The sequence below is a fragment of the Nerophis lumbriciformis genome, linkage group LG18, assembly GCF_033978685.3.
Source record: "Nerophis lumbriciformis linkage group LG18, RoL_Nlum_v2.1, whole genome shotgun sequence".
Taxonomy (NCBI): domain Eukaryota; kingdom Metazoa; phylum Chordata; class Actinopteri; order Syngnathiformes; family Syngnathidae; genus Nerophis; species Nerophis lumbriciformis.
The window spans coordinates 12,499,843-12,512,500 of NC_084565.2; positions in this window are offsets into that span (position 1 = coordinate 12,499,843).

Sequence of the window (12,658 nt, forward strand, 5' to 3'; positions counted from 1 at the left end):
GGCTGCCCTTTGTCACCGATTCTGTTCATAACTTTTATGGACAGAATTTCTAGGCGCAGTCAAGGCGTTGAGGGGATCTGGTTTGGTGGCTGCAGGATTAGGTCTCTGCTTTTTGCAGATGATGTGGTCCTGATGGCTTCATCTGGCCAGGATCTTCAGCTCTCACTGGATCGGTTCGCAGCTGAGTGTGAAGCGACTGGGATGAGAATCCGAGTCCATGGTTCTCGCCCGGAAAAGGGTGGAGTGCCATCTCCGGGTTGGGGAGGAGATCTTGCCCCAAGTGGAGGAGTTCAAGTACCTCAGAGTCTTGTTGACGAGTGAGGGAAGAGTGGATCGTGAGATCGACAGGCGGCGTCTTCAGTAATGCGGACGCTGTATCGATCCGTTGTGGTGAAGAAGGAGCTGAGCCGGAAGGCAAAGCTCTCAATTTACCGGTCGATCTACGTTCCCATCCTCACCTATGGTCATGAGCTTTGGGTTATGACCGTAAGGACAAGATCACGGGTACAAGCGGCCGAAATGAGTTTCCTCCGCCGGGTGGCGGGGCTCTCTCCCTACTCAGTGGCCTAGTGGTTAGAGTGTCCGCCCTGAGATCGGTAGGTTGTGAGTTCAAACCCTGGCCGAGTCATACCAAAGACTATAAAAATGGGACCCATTACCTCCCTGCTTGGCACTCAGCATCAAGGGTTGGAATTGGGGGTTAAATCACCAAAATGATTCCCGGGCGCGGCCACCGCTGCTGCCCACTGCTCCCCTCACCTCCCAGGGGGTGATCAAGGGTGATGGGTCAAATGCAGAGAATAATCTCGCCACACCTAGTGTGTGTGACAATCATTGGTACTTTAACTTTAACTTTAACTTTAGAGATAGGGTGAGAAGCTCTGCCATCCGGGAGGAGCTCAAAGTAAAGCCGCTGCTCCTCCACATGGAGAGGAGCCAGATGAGGTGGTTCGGCCATCTGGTCAGGATGCCACCCGAACGCCTCCCTAGGGAGGTGTTTAGGGCACGTCCGACCGGTAGGAGGCCGCGGGGAAGACCCAGGACACGTTGGGAAGACTATGTCTCCCGGCTGGCCTGGGAATGCCTCGGGGTCCCACAGGAAGAGCTGGACGAAGTGGCTGGGGAGAGGGAAGTCTGGGCTTCCCTGCTTAGGCTGCTGCCCCCGCGACCCGACCTCGGATAAGCGGAAGAAGATGGATGGATGGATAGGGTAAAACCAATTAAAACAGTAAATAGAAATCAAAATTTTAAAAACACAGAGGACAACAGAGGACCACACAACTCACGTAGTGTTAAAAGCCAGAGAATGAAAGTGGGTCTTAAGACGAGACTTAAAACACTCCACTGTGGGAGCAGTTCGAACATGTTCCAGAGCTTAGGGCCGACCACAGAGAAGGCCCTGTCTCCCCTGGATTTAAGTCTGGTCTTGGGCACCACGAGCTGGAGCTGGCTCTCGGACCTCAGAGCGCGCGCAGGATTGTAAGTTTGGATGAGGTCCAAGATATAATGAGGTGCCAGTCCATGTAAAGCTTTAAAAACAAACAGCAAGGTTTTAAAATCAATTCTAAAATGAACAGGGAGCCAGTGCAAAGTCTCAAGAATTGGGGTTATGTCATACTTGCCAACCTTAAGACCTCCGATTTCGGGGGGTGGGGGTGGGGGGCGTGGTTGGGGGCGTGGTTAAGATATATATATATATATAAGAAATACTTGACTTTCAGTGAATTCTAGCTATATATATATATATTTTTTTATTACATATATATATATATATATATATATATATATATATATACATATATAAATAAATAAAAGAAATACTTGAATTTCAGTGTTCATTTATTTACACATATACACACACATAACACTCATCTACTCATTGTTGAGTTAAGGGTTGAATTGTCCACCCTAGTTCTATTCTCTGTCACTATTTCAGAACACACACATTATACGAATATACATTATAAAATCAATAAGAAAACGGGAGCTCTAATTTGGGAGTCTGAATTAGGATCAGAAGTTCCTATATAAACATTGCGCACTCACGTCGCCTTTTTGTATTGATTACTGCAGCTGTGCACTGGATTCATTCACAAATACAAACTACAACTCACAAACACTTTAGAGTTAGGCTCCACCATCAGAATGTGTACTTAAACTTATAAAGATCACATGGATATTATTCAGTGAGTTGATTCACCAAAACTAACCTGTTATACAGGAGGAAAAAACACACAGGACGTTTCAATTGTTCACAGACTGGTCGCGCTCATCAGAATGACAAGACACTTCCGGTCTGCAGGTGATAGCATTCAATTGGGAAGAAACGCCCTACTGACCAATGTGAATACTGATAAATGTGTAATGACAGCTCCAAAAACGAATTCCAACCACAAAATAAAATAAATAAATCAACACAAAAATGTGACACATTCTGGGTGGGTCACATATGCATGTACAGTAGATGGCAGTATTGTCCTGTTTAAAAGTGTCACAACATTGCTGTTTACGGCAGACGAACTGCTTTACGGGGGACGAAAACTTGACTGCTGTTGTGTGTTGTTACCGCACTGGGAGGACGTTAATGAAACTGCCTAACAATAAACACACATAAGAAACCAAGAACTCGCCCTCGATCATTAGCTGTTTATATGGTGGGAAAGCGGACGTGAGAACAGGCTGTCAACACGTCACTCAGGTCCGCATGGAGCTGGAGGGGGCGTGGCCTCCAGCTCCGCCTGAATTTCGGGAGAAAATTTGTCCCGGGAGGTTTTCGGGAGAGGCGCTGAATTTCGGGAGTCTCCCGGAAAATCCGGGAGGGTTGGCAAGTATGGGTTATGTGCTCGCCTCTCCTGGCCCCTGTTAAAAGTCGTGCTGCCGCATTCTGGACTAACTGCAACCGGGGGAGAGCTTTTTGGCTAATGCCAGCATAAAGTCCATTGCAGTAGTCCAGGCCACTTGAAATAAAAGCATGCACGACTTGTTCAAAAAGGTTAAAAGATAACAACGGTTTCACCTTTGCTAAAAGACGAAGATGATAAAAACACGATTTTAAAACGCCATTGACTTCTTTGTCAAGTTTAAAATGGCTGTCTATAGTGACGCCAAGGCTGGTGACTTTGGGACGCACATCATTTTGCAATGGTCCCAAGTCAGTGAGGGCCGGACCAAAAACTGAAATTTCCGTTTTTGCTTCATTCATTATTAAAAAATCTGGGTTAACCAAGCCTTGACGTCGCATAGACAGTTGAGAAGGGGTGTCAGGAGGCCTTGGCCTTTTGAAATCGGCATATAAATTTGGCAGTCGTCTGCATAAAAGTGATAAGACACTCCATGCCTCTTAAAAATCTCTCCAATCGGGAGGAGATATAGAGCGAACAGGATGGGGCCTAGCAGGCACGTGCACACATAGGGCCCTATGGGTGCTTGAGCCCCTGCCCTTTTTTGCCTCCTCTTAAAAAGTGCCCTCTGCCTGTGTGTGTGTTTTTTTTTTTTCTTGTTTTTTTTTTCTTTAAATAACATTAATAAATTCCTGTCAGGGATGAAAAAAAAACAGCGGTACAAAAACTCCACGTTTTCTTGTAATACCGGGTTGTTTGAGCCTGCCGCTTCCGCCAGAGAGAGAGAGAGAAGGCGAGTGAGTGAGCAAGTGAGAGGAGAGAGAGCCAAGTGCACCCCTGAGGAGAGGTGACAGTAGAGCAACTTGAACCTGTGAGTTATGGTCTAGTCGCCGTCCACTTATTCAGCATCTAATATGGGTAATATTTCAGAAAAACGCTGTATTATTCTATTATTCAATGTGTCAGCTTCTGTTTTTGCCGGACGTCGGAGCACACAATTGAGCACGGCACATCAATTCCGCGCAGAGCAGAGCGGATCGTGCGGGACAGGAAGTAGTGTACAAAATACAAAATAAAACACCGGGTTTATTTTCAAAATAAAATGCACTGTGTTTACGGCGAATCACATTTCTCTCACAGTAGAGGTTTAGATATAAAGTTTATTGTGACTTTGCTATTACTGTGTGGGTTAACAAAATAATAATAATAATAATAATAAGAAGAAGAATAATGATAATAATGATAATAACTTTTATTATTATTATTAATAATAATAATTTCAGAACTCTGGGGATATAAGATGTAGGTTATCTGTTAGGAATATTACCATCTGTATTCAAACTTGATTCATGTTGATTATGCCTGCAGCACAATGCCAAAAAAAAGAAAGGATACAGAAAAGGAAGGAGAAGGAGCGACAGGAAGCAGCTAAGGGTAGCAGACCTCTTAATGCATGGCTAAAACCAAGTACTAGCACCATGGAAGCCCTGAATTTACATTGAGGAGCATATTTGGGTATGGGTGGCCTCCATTCTACAGCCCTCTACTGGCCCCTGGTCCATATTTTTGGGCCTGTGTCGCGTTTCAGTTGTTTAGTCTGAGCATTAAGTGAGAAAGACCATAAGTTACAACTTGATGGTGTTTTCATCAAGTTAAGGGAAGAAGGACAGATTTTCACATTGAAGTTTTTTCCATTTGGGTATTTATTTTTGTATTTTTTTTCAAAGTTCATGTTGCACTGTTCAATGTTCAATATTAAAGTGCTTATCTTTAACAATAAATAGCCTAATAATAAACCAGTTTTTTTGTTGCTTTTCATGTCTTCCAAGCCTATGATAATGTGAATTAACTCATTATGACAATAATTTGTTGACACAAAAGAAATGGCAATCATTTTTACCTACAAAGGACACACAGCTAAGTAGTTAGCTTCCTATTAGCAAATTTAATTTTACATTAATTTCCATATTGTGTAAAGCACCAAAAATAAATTTCCTGCCCTTTTCTGACTTTGAGCTCCTGCCCCTCTATAATCATGTGCACGTCCCTGGGGCCTAGAATAGATCCCTGGGGGACACCACAGTAAAGCGGAGCAGAAGAAGAGGTGGCGTCCCCCAGCCTGACAGAGAAGGACCTCTCTGACAGGTAGGATCTGAACCACTCTAATGCAGTCCCCCTGACACCCACACAGTCTCTCAGGCGATCTAAAAGAATTGTGTGGTGGACTGTGTCAAAGGCAGCTGGAAGATCTAAAAGCACTAAAATGGCAGAGCTGCCAGAATCAGACATTAAAAGCAAATCATTAAAGACCTTTAAAAGTGCAGATTCAGTACCGTGCAAAGCTTTGTATCCAGACTGAAATGGATCTAAAGTGCTAGTTTCATCTAAAAAAAGGCTGCAGTTGTGCCAAAACACATTCCTCCAAAATTTTTGACACAAAAGGTCATTTAGAAATGGGCCGATAATTTGACAAACTTGTAGGATCAAGACCTGTTTTTTTTTATCAAAGGCTCAACAACAGCTCCTTTACAAAAAGAGGGCACACTGGCAGAAATCAAGCTGCTGTTGATGATGTCCCTAACAGACAAGTCAATAGAGTCCCAGACTTCTCTAAAAAAGTGAAGGGGGACTGGGTCTGTGGGACAGGACGAGGGGTTTAGTTTGTCAACTATTCCTGGAAGCTCAGCAGAGGTGGGTAGTAACGCGCTACATTTACTCCGTTACATCTACTTGAGTAACTTTTGGGATAAATTGTACTTCTAAGAGTAGTTTTAATGCAACATACTTTTACTTTTACTTAAGTATATTTATAGAGAAGGAACGCTACTTTTACTCCGCTACTTTAATCTACATTCAGCTCGCTACTCGCTACTAATTTTTATCGATCTGTTAATGCACGCTTTGTTTGTTTTGGTCTGTCAGACAGACTTTCATAGTGCCTGCCTTACTGGTGATGTTTCACTTCGTTCCACCAATCAGATGAAGTCACTGGTGACGTTGGACCAATCAAACAGAGCCAGGTGGTCACATGACCTGACTTAAACAAGTTGAAAAACTTATTGGGGTGTTACCATTTAGTGGTCAATTGTACGGAATGTGTACTGTACTGTGAAATCTACTAATACAAGTTCCAATCAATCAATCAAAAGTGTGAAGGAAAAAAGATACTTTTTTATTTCAACCGTACATCCCGTCAAAAGCCTAAAGACTGACTGCACAGTTCCTGTCTTCACAATAAAAGTGCCGCTCCATCGCGCCTGCGCTTTCAAAACAAGAGTCTCCGAAAGCCAGCGCAAACAAGCTAGCAAGCTAAGGAGTTTGACGCCAATATATTTCTTGTAAAGTGTATAAAAACGAATATGGAAGCTGGACAAATAAGATGCCAAAAACCCACCACTTTCATGTGGTATTAGACAGAAATGAGGAACTTTTCTTCTCCTCCATTTGAAAACGTGGACGTTATCATCACTACTGTCTGATTACAATCAACGCAAGTCATCAGAATCAGGTAATACACCAACTTATATTCTTGTCTTCATGAAAGAAAGGAATCTATATGTGTTAAACATGCATGTATATTCATTAAAACACCTTTAACATATAAACAAAAACAGCAAAATAAATACATATAAATTATATACTGTGTATATCAATGTATATGTATGTATATATATATATATATATATATATATATATATATATATATATGAATGAGTGTGTTTGTTACTCATCAGTTACTCAGTACTTGAGTAGTTTTTTTTTACTTTTACTCAAGTAAATATTTAGGTGACTACTCCTTACTTTTACTTGAGTAATAAATCTCTAAAGTAACAGTACTCTTACTTGAGTACAATTTCTGGCTACTCTACCCACCTCTGAAGCTCAGGCATGGACACAGGCTCAAACTGACAAAACACAACCGGGCACCGAGTGGCCACATTGAAACTAAATGGAGAAGGAGAAAGATTTGCCCGAATAGTAGCAACCTTGTCGTTAAAAAAGGAGAGAAATTTTGCACAAGTTTCATTCGTCATCTCCAGTGAAGTGGCTGGATTCGGATTAAGAACAGAACTAATAGATTTAAAAAGAACATGTGGCTTGTTGACACTATTTGAAATTAAGTCTGACAAATATTTAGTTTTTTCAGCTTTAACCACACTTTGATCATTCTGACAGCTTTCTTTTAAAATTTGATAAGAGACCTCCAAGTGATCCCTTTTCCACTTACGCTCCGCCCTTCGCCACTCACGCCGAGCTGTGCGTGTGGTTTCATTTCATTTCAGCACAAAACCCGTTCAAGATTAGACAAACAGTGTAGAGCATGTGTGTCAAACTCTGGCCCGCGGGCCAAATTTGGCCCGCCGTGTAATTCATACTTGCCAACCCTCCCGAATTTTCCGGGAGACTCCCGAAATTCAGCGCCTCTCCCGAAAACCTCCCGGGACAAATATTCTCCCGAAAATCTCCCGATTTTCAGCCGGAGCTGGAGGCCACGCCCCCTCCAGCTCCATGCGGACCTGAGTGAGGACTGCCTTTTTTCACGACGGGAGGACAACAGGGTGACAAGAAATAAATCATCCAGACTAGAGATAAATTGTATTATTATGTTTATCTTACCTAAAAATAAATATATTTATTAATTAAAAACAAAACAAAAAAAAACAACTATATATTGCTAAAAACATCAACATTTATTGTATTTTTATTTGTATTTTTTCTGACTCATTACATCCAGCCATAGAATTATACATTAAAATAAACATATTTGAAATAATTCATTTTAAATTATCATAATAATTCATTTAAAATGACCATATTTAATTATTAAAATAATTGCTTGTTTATCAACAACTTTAGCATTTTATTTATTATATTTTGAAGCTCTCAGAAGCCAAGTTATGTAATATTCCTTAATATTTATTTATGCAAGTTTGAAGTATCAATTATCTAAACACAGTTTTGTTTGCATATTTTCAGGATATATATATATATATATATATATATATATCCATCCATCCATCCATTTTCTACCGCTTATTCCCTTTTGGGGTCGCGGGGGGCCCTGGAGCCTATCTTAGCTACAATCGGGCGGAAGGCGGTGTACACCCTGGACAAGTCGCCACCTCATCGCAGGGCTTATATATATATATATATATATATATATATATATATATATATATATATGAAATTCTTGACTTGGTGAATTCTAGTTGTCAATATACTCCTCCCCTCTTAACCACGCCCCCAACCACGCCCTGCCCCACGCCCCCACCCCCCACCTCCCGAAATCGGAGGTCTCAAGGTTGGCAAGTAAATCAAATCAAATCAAATCAACTTTATTTATAAAGCACATTCAAAATTTACCACAGGGGTAGCCAAAGTGCTGTACAATGAGCAGGTCAAAAGATAAAACGAGTACCGAGCAAACACAACACAACACAAACAGAACATGATAAAAAATAAATAATTAAAATAGAATTAATAAAAACATAAAAACATAAAAACAGGATCACAGCAGGTGTATTATGGGGCGCCATTGCAGGATGGATATCACTCAGTGTTAAAAGCCATGGAATAAAAGTATGTTTTTAAGAGAGATTTAAAAACAGGAAGAGAGGAGGCTTGTCTAACACTCAGGGGTAGGTCGTTCCAGAGCTTGGGAGCAGCAACGGCGAAAGTATGGTGTAATTTCACTTGGCCCTTGAGGCGATATCAAATTAACACTAGAGCTGGCCCGCCGATTATATCCAGCGGCGGTGCCTTGGTAACACCGCATCCACAGCTAATTCTCATACTTGCCAACCCTCCCGGGAGACTCCCAAATTTCAGTGCCCCTCCCGAAAATCGCCACGTCCGCTTTTCATCCAGTCCAACGAGTACTGGGCCAGTCACATAATATGTGCGGCTTCTGCACGCACACACACAAGTGATTGCAACGCATACTTGATCAACAGCGATACAGGTTACACTGAGGGTGGCCGTATAAACAACTTTAACACTGTTAGAAATATACGCCACACTGTGAACCCACACCAAACAAGAATGACAAACACATTTCGGGAGAACATCCGCACTGTAACACAACAGAACAAATACCCAGAACCCTTTGCAGCTCTTCCAGGACGCTACAAGGTGTGTGTGTGTGTGTGTGTGTGTGTGTGTGTGTGTGTGTGTGTGTGTGTGTGTGTGTGTGTGTGTGTGTGTGTGTGTGTGTGTGTGTGTGTGTGTGTGTGTGTGTGTGTGTGTGTGTGTGTGTGTGTGTGGTATTTGTTCTGTTGTGTTTATGTTGTGTTACGGTGCGAATGTTCTCCCGAAATGTGTTTGTCATTCTTGTTTGGTGTGGATTCACAGTGTGGCGTATATTTCTAACAGTGTTAAAGTTGTTTATAATATAATAATAATCTGGACTGTATATACATTTTTTTTTTTTTTTTTTGATAATTTAATTTTGTTTATAGATTATATGTAATCTGTTGTGTTCCAAAATTTTCTGGTTTTTTGTTTTGTTTTGTTTTTTTCTCTCAGTGTACATGAATGAAGTGGACATTATCTGGACTGGACCTGGTTTTAAAAAAAAAAAAACTTTAAACGAAGCTAATTTCATTTACAACCAGGTCTGGTGAAGATAAGGTCCTTTCTTTCCTTTTTTTAAAAATGTAATTATTTATTTATTTATTTTTTTTAAATTTTTGTTTTTGTTTTTATATAGATAAGATAAATACATATTTTCTTGGATAAAAAGGAAAGTAAAACAATATAAAAATAATTACATAAGGGAGAAAAAAAAAAAAAAAAAAAAGTAATTAAATGAAAATGTTAGTGGACCAGCAGCACAAACAATCAAGTGTGCTTCAGGGACTGTGTTGTGTCCCTTGCAGAAGTGTTGTCCATGTTGTGGGAACCAGAATATTGATGGAAGAAAGAAACAACCCCTTTTGTGTGAGTGGGTGTGTATGAGTGTGAATGGGGGAGGGAGTTTTTTTTTTCTTCGGGTTGATGCACTAGTTGAAAGAGTATCGTGTGTTTTTTTCTATGTTGATTTAACAAAAACAAAACAAAAAAAAAGTTGTTTATACGGCCACCCTCAGTGTAACCTGTATCGCTGTTGATCATGTATGCGTTGCATTTACGTGTGTGTGCGTACAGGAGCCGCTCATATCTTGTGACTTGAATCAATGTTGGGTTCTGAATGTTGGTCATTTCCCAACCGTTAATCTACATCACAAATCCAACGTTGAAACAACATGCTTTTTAAACAATGTTTATTCAATGTCAGGTTGTGACGTTGATTTGACCGTTCAAATTTGGTCTTTTCCCAACCAGCAACGTGGATCCAACGTTGAACTATTTTGCAACGTTGTTTCAAAGTCAGTTTTAAAGGACGTGTGCATAATCAATGTTGCATACCTGCCAACGACTCCGGTTTTCCCGTAATTAGTACGGTTTTCATCAACCTATTCCGGGTTACGGTTGCAGTGATAAAAAATACGGTTTTTCATTAATTAAAAAAAATATTTTTTTAAAAGTTTTATTCACGAAATCGCGTAACAACAATGACAATCGACACTGCTTCCCGTAACTTCCTATCGAGCCATTCCGAATGCCATGCGCGAGGCTATTTATAGCACCGCTGCCAAGCACGAGGCACCAGTTGCCATTGTTTCCAAACGAGCGGACGATCATGGACTCAGCCGGAGAAAAATGGCAAACGAGTCTTAAACCGAAAAGAAAACTGCAGTCATTCCGTGAAGAATATTCAAAAGCCTATCCGGGGATAATTATCCGTTCCAAAAAGGGTGAAAACTACGCGAATTGCACCTTGTGCAGACAAGATTTTTCGATCGGACACGGAGGAATTAGCGATGTAAAAGACCACGTTGGGACAAAAAAACACAAGTCTAATGCCGTTGCTAGCGATACAAGTGGAAAACTTTCAACGTTTTTCATCGCCCAAACAGATTCTTTGGATGTGATGAATGCCGAAGTTTTATTTACGGAGGCAATAATTGAGCATGGACTTCCAATCGCACTGTCTGATCACATGGGACAGTTATTTCGGAAAATGTTTCCCTTCAATTCTTTTGAAAGGCTTACAGAAAACTGCAATTGAATTGTAGTTCCATGCTAATGATGCTATTGAATTACGTTTTAATGAAGTAAACTTATCATAAAGTTACCATATCATTTTTGCAGTATGATCAATCTGATAGAATAAATTTGGATTTTAGCCACAAAAAGGTAATGACACCAATGTTATCTATTGGAATTGTTTAGTACTGTTATACTGTTAAAAGTGTTGATACTATTTATGCTTTCAAGTCCAAGTTGAAGAATTCTTGTTAAATGTTGACAGCATAACTACCAAAATACAGAAGTATGTCCTTAATATTTTTGCAGTGCTATTTCTGTTGAAAAGTTAAAATGATTACATTAGAGATGTGATGTGCCACTTTTCAAGTGTCTGATGGCTTAAATTAATTTTCATTCATTTTTCATATTTTGAATTCTTTTGAAAGGCTTACAAAAAAACTACATTTGAATTGTAATTCCATGCTATTGACAGGACTATTAATTTTAATGAAGTTAGCTTACCATGTTTACAGTATGATAATTGTGATAGAAATGTGAATTTTAGGCACAGAATATTTTTTACAATTGAACAAGGCAGTAGATTATACAAGCTTGGACAGAAAGTTAATAATGACACCAATTTTTTTTTTTATGGAATTGTTTAGTACTGTTTTATCATTTGTTTACTGTAAAAAGTGTTTATACTGTTTATGCTTTCAATTAACAAATTGAAGTCTTGTGAAAGGTTGACAGGATAACTGGCATTAACTGTCAAAATAATTTCAAACTATTGAAGTTAGCTTACAGAATAAACATGTCAATCAACCCATATGATTTTTGCTGTAATATTTTTGTTTTGAAAAGTCACTGTGACTGATAGAAAAGTGATGGTTTTAGCAACATTTTAACCTGTCTGAATGCTAATAATCATTTTGTGCCTGCTGGGTTAACCTTAGTCAGCGTTTCCTTACTTTTTGTCTGCCGCGTCGTGTCCTCATTCAGACGACAACAACCCCCACGGTTTACCTGCATGGTGTCGCTATATCACCCGGGATGGTTTGTATACGGTCTGAGCAAAAGAAAACAAAAAACAACTACTGCAGTAAACAAAGCTGCCGGGCGGGGACGAAGGTCCAAGGGGCGTGGTGAGAAGGAGTTAATTTGCGTCCAACAACTCCAGCTGTCAAAACAAATAGTTTTTGAAGTGTTGCGTTTTGGACCAGTTGTTCCTCCCAGGGAATTCAAGTCACAAGTCGCTGCCAAGCTTTTTACGACACTTAAAGCTGAGTTGAAAAACCACCAGAGACAGAATAGGTATTTTGTAATATATTTGCAAAGCTTTGCAGATATACATTACAGAGACAGCATTGAACATTCGGCTCGCCCCGCTAAGATGGTCTGTCTTCCCCGAAACACCCTCTCCCCCCTTAAGTCCCTGGCAGTCCTGTGTCTCTAGCCAAAACAAATGTCCATTATCTCTCTCTAACATTCCTCATTCAAGGTTAAGCACACAGTTTTGCAGACAACCAAAAGACCACATTTGGAAGAAAAACACGAGCTGTTTTGTAATATGATTATGAAATAAAAAGAAGTAACACTTAAATTCGGATATATGTAAATATCTGCCTCCGACAGAAGGCAGCCAGAAATTGGCATGAAGATAGGTCTTTATAGCAAAATTGTGACCAAAGAACCACCTGTTACATAAACAAAAATGAAGTGTTTTAAATAAAGAAAAAATATCATTA